Here is a 5,510-nt window from a genome sequence, read left to right on the forward strand (position 1 = left end):
CCGGGCCAAAGTGCTCCGAAGCGTCCAAAAACGCAACAATGGGTCGGAAAGGTTATGGCCTCCGTATTTTGGGATGCACATGGCATAATATTCGTGGACTAGCTTGAAAAAGGTAAAACCATAACCGGAGCATACTATTCATCATTATTGGACCGATTGAAGATCGAAATCGCCGAAAAACGACCGCATTTGAAGAAGAAAAAATCGCTTTATCATCACGACAATGTGCCTGTTCATTCATACTTAGGTGCACAAGCAAAATTGCATGAAATCGGCTTCGAATTGGTTCCTCAGCCACCGTATTCACTAGACCTGGCCCCCAGCGACTATTACTTGTTTCCTATCCTGAAGAGATGGCTCACTGGTGAGCATTTTTACTCAAATGAGGAGCTCATAGCTGAAACTGAGGCGTATTTTGGAGACCTTCTGATCGAGTACTTTTCGGACGGTATCAAAAAGTTAGAAAATCGTAGGACTCGCTGTATCGACCTAAAAGGAGTGTATGTTGAAAAATAAAACCGACTTTGGCCAAAAAAATGTCTCCGTATTTCATTTTTCAGGGACTTATCAGACTGCCTAGTACAACATTTCACCAAAATTATAATTTGATGGAAAACATAATTTGTGATACAAAATAAAAGCTGCGAAACTATTTCTTTTCAAAATATATTTGTTTGTAAGTTTCAATAACTATATAATTTGCTTATGGTTTTTGAAGATTTGAGATATACCAAAAAATATGTTTTTTATTTTTTAGGATTTTACGAAATTTTAGAAAAAAATGCAGACTATTTTTTAAGATTCTTTGCATATATGTGGTTTAAGGTTACATAAATATAACTTTCCTGTGTTTATGAACAAAAACTCAAAACGATTTTGGAAGACTTCTAATATGTTCAGAAACAATCTAAACAGTGACTTTTTTGACAAGAGTTAACACAATTTTCGGAAACATTTTACTTAGCTCTAAAGATATTCATAACATTTTAATAGGAGGAATAAAGAAATTATGTTAAATTTTTGAAAATCTTCATTTTTAACATATTTTAAATCTCTTCAAAACTTCTGAAATTTTTTTAAAACTCAAATTATTCCTAAAATCAAACAAAAATTGCCCTAAAATCTTTGTAATGTTTTGGACTCTTTTATACATTTTTTGAAACGCTTAAATATATTATGAAAATTTCTCTAAAAATTAATTTATGAAAAATAAAGTCATTAAAATTTTTCTCAAGAATCTTAGGAAAGTTTCTTCTTCTCTTGAAGACCTTCAAGATTTTTTAAAAAGCTTGGCCTTGACCTGGTGCAAACTAAATTTATTGGGACGACTCAGTTTAAATGGGTTTCACGGAATAAATTCGGGATGTGAATTTTTTAATAACATTAATATTGCAACCGACATATTGACTATCTATTTTTTAAATATGAGGACTTATATTTTGACAATGGATTCCTTTTTCCTGATTAGAAGAGCCTTTGACTCTCGAAACGTCGAAACCTTTGTCATGTCTTTGTGAAACCTTTGGAAATCTTGGCGAAATGTTTTGGGAAATATTAAAAATCTTTTTAGTCTATACGAAATCATTTAAATATTTTTGCACTTTTTGTAATCTATCTGGAATCATTCAGATATAATTAAAATCTTTCAGAACTATTTGTAAATATATGGAATATTTTTGACATATTGGGTAATATTGGTGAAATTATACAAATCTTTCAGGAATCGCTGAAGTTCTTGAGGTCTATCAGATATCTTTGAAATCTTTGGGAAATCATTAGAACCTTTGTAAAAAAAATTTTCAATCTATACGCAATCTTACAAAAATATTTGAAATCTTCGTGAAATCTTTGTAAACTCATTGAAATCTTTCAAAAATCTTTGGGAATATTTCAAATATTTTAAAATATAGTTGGTAATATTTGTGAAATGATTGAAATCTTTGGGAAATCTTTGTGAAGTCTTCTAAATCTATCGGAAATCTTTAAAATAATCGGGGATTGGTTGAAATCTTTGTATGATCTTTAAAATCTAGAGAAATTTGTTTTGAAATCTTTTGAAACCTTTGAAATATTTAAAAAATATTTTGTAATATTTCTGAAATCATTAAAATCTTCAATCAATTTTATTGAAATCATTGTGCACTCTTTAAAATCTATCTGAAGTCTTTGTAACATATTTTAGGTCTTTCGGAAATCCTCGAGAAACATTTTCATGCTTGGAGAAATCTTTCAAAAATCATGATATTTTTTTGAATGTATGGAAACTATTAGATTTATGAGTGAGGTGGAACAAAAATAAGTAAGATACAAACAGCTATCTCTAAACCAAAAGAATTTATTCTAGAAAACTACATTATACACGTCTACTATCTATAAGCTCTCGGGCTAGACTGGACCCTGGCAGGCACACATAAGAAGAGGAGAGAGAAGTAGAGCATGAGCACTGTTGGGCGTCTACACGCCAAACGACCAGGCCGCGATTCAAGTGTCTCTCTCTCTCTTAACTACAACACTCCCTTTCACTTAAAGGAGCTCAGACCTGATCAATTTCATGATTCCTGTTCTTCTTGATCTTTGGATTTTATCCATTTTATATAAATATAATTTCTATTCACACACTCTTTAACATATTTTTCGCGTCTTTCAACCATATGTCTTAATTTATTTCCGCCATTCTCTTTTGCACATGAAATTGCTGACATATTATCGTAAAGTAGTATCATTCGAAAAAAGATCTTTTCTATCATGATTTTGATTGAATTATGTATTGACATGAGTTCTTGGCAGGTTTCGCTAATTGCTATATACTCTGCTTGACAAGTTGACAAAGCAACACTTTGTTGTTTGTGTGTTCTCCATGAAACAGCGTTACCATATAATTTGATGACATACCCACAAGTTGTGAGTGAGATTTTACAGTCTGACAAGCTTGCATCAGAGTAAGCTTCAAGTCCATCTGACATATTTTTCAATGTTAAGTTATATTGCCTGGTACCCGACAGGTATATAAATACTCTAACTACCATATTCCATTCAAAGTCCCTTGGATTTACCTGATTTCATAGGACTTAGATTTCATAGGACTAGTAACAGTTCTACAATTATCAAGCCTGAATCGATTGAGCATCTTAATGATAAATTTTGTTTGATTTAGTCCAATAGTATGTTCATGAATATCTCTTAATCACTCGGATCCCTCAGAATTCTTTGGGGTTGCCTAGATTTCTAACTTTAAATTCTAGATTTAATTGATCTCTGGTCTCTTCTAGCATCTTATGGCTTGAGCTGGCCATCAGAATGTCATCTACATACAGAATCACGTTGACGACATCTTTATCAGTGTTTTTCATAAATAAGCAGGGATCTATATCATTGGCTCTAAACTTTAGTTTAGTCATGATTCCAGAAAATTTATCATTCCACTTCTTTGGGCTGATTTTCAACCCATATCGAGATTTGTTTTATTTCCAAACGAATTGACTTTTCATTTCTTTACCAATAAGAATTCCATCTGGAACTTCCATATAGATATTTTCAGTCAGATCTCCATATAGAAACGCAGTCCCAATATCGAGTTGCTTCATTTTCAAATTAAACTTATTTACGATAGATAAAAAAGCTCTAATTAAGGACATTCTGGATACCGGCGCGTACGTTTTCCTTGCATCATAATCATTTTTGTCCTGGAAGCCGCGTGTCCCTAATCTCGCTTTAAATTTAAGTTCTCCTGATTCAACTTTTCTTTTGAATATCCACCTAGAACTGATAATGTTTGGTTTTTCCTTGCTACTAGGGATATTACATTCTTCCATGACCGTGTAAACTAGTTTATGTTCGAGTGCATCTAGTTCAGATTTTATTGCTTCTATCCAGTGCTTGATTTCATAGATGTCTTCGTAAGTCAGATTTTCTACGAATATAAGGTGCTTGCTTTCATATAATTTGTTTTCGTCTGGTACAAATATTACATAACCAGTCTTTATATATCCAAAAAGAATTCTCCTTAAAGCATGCGGAGAGAATTTAGTGGCTGTATTTCTATGAATTTTGATAAATGCTAAATCTCCAAACTTTCTGATTTGATTCAAACAGTCTGGTTGGCCTTTAAAATTTCTCTCAATGGAGTTATCCCAGTAAGAAGAGGGTAAACCACAGTCCAGCATCATTGCTCAAATTTTTGATTCTAAGGTTCTATTGAATCTTTCAGCAACACCGTTGTGTTCTGGAGTATCAGGGCAAGTTAATTGTAATTCCGCGCCAAACTTCTTTAGTAGTTCAGTGGTATGTTGACTAGTAAATTCAGTGCCTCGATCGCATCTGAGAAAGTATAATTTTTCCTCTGACCAGATCAAGTTTCGCATGCTTGTCACGAAGGATTCCACACACCCTGGAACTTCAGTTTTAGATTTCATTCGAAAAGCCAAAGCAGCTCTTGTATATTCATCTATTATTACCAATATAAATCTATAATTACTTGGATGAGTAGCAGGAGATATAGGGGGCATTATTCCTCAACTGCCCCAACCCAAAAAGTCATGTTTTTCGATTGTCTCTAAATTCTGGGAATATGTTCGCCTACCCAACAGTAGTTAATCCACAAACTTATAGACCAGGATTACCAACCCTCCCCAAGTGAGGGGGGTTGAATTTTCAACCCCAATGCCTGCAGGGCTAGTTTCAAACGCCTGTAACTTCCTTTCTAATTACGCGATTTAAAATTTTTATGAGGGTTTTGGAAAGTGCTTTTTACACGCTTTCATCCTATTTTATTATTTATAACAAAAAAATTGTTCAAAAAATTTTTCCAATAAATCAATTGTTTATTTAACTTTTTCGCAATTTAGGCATCTACGATTTTTTTTAAATAGTCTCAAGAGAAAGCTTGACTTTTTTACTATGAAAAATGTCTAATAAGAAAATGGACAAATTGAAATTCATTGAGTTACAGAGCCGGTTGTAGAGGGAGTCCTCGCGCTCGCACTCGGGCGTTATGCGGTAGCATACCGCGGAACAGTTTTCAAGTATGCCATTTTTTTGTATTACTCACATTGATCCAAAATTGCATGAAGTCATCGGAAAAAACTGTTCGGTAATGTTAACCAGTAAGTTTGAAGAAGTTACAAATTTTTAAAGTTATTATGAAAAAATATTAAGTAAAAAGCACTTTCTTAAAAATGAACAGTATTTTTCTGAAGATAAATGATTCCTCACTATTATAATTTATTATCCGACAATAATTGGTTATTGCTCTTGCAATTTTTTAAAACAAATACATGATTCAACCAATTTCTCACGTATAAAGTGTTTGAGTAAATAAATTACTAACGGATTAGTAATTAACGCCTGCCGAGGTAGCAGAAACCGACATCTTTCTTGAACGACTCTGCGAAAAACTATTGAATTTAAAGTCTCCTGAATTTTATGCAAAGCAGCAGGCATCATTCCTGAAGAACCTCAAAGCCACATTATTAGTTGAACATTTCTTGATTATGTTCGATTTTGCAGAAAAC

Source organism: Belonocnema kinseyi, chromosome 9 (genome assembly GCF_010883055.1).
Source record: "Belonocnema kinseyi isolate 2016_QV_RU_SX_M_011 chromosome 9, B_treatae_v1, whole genome shotgun sequence".
Lineage (NCBI taxonomy): Eukaryota > Metazoa > Arthropoda > Insecta > Hymenoptera > Cynipidae > Belonocnema > Belonocnema kinseyi.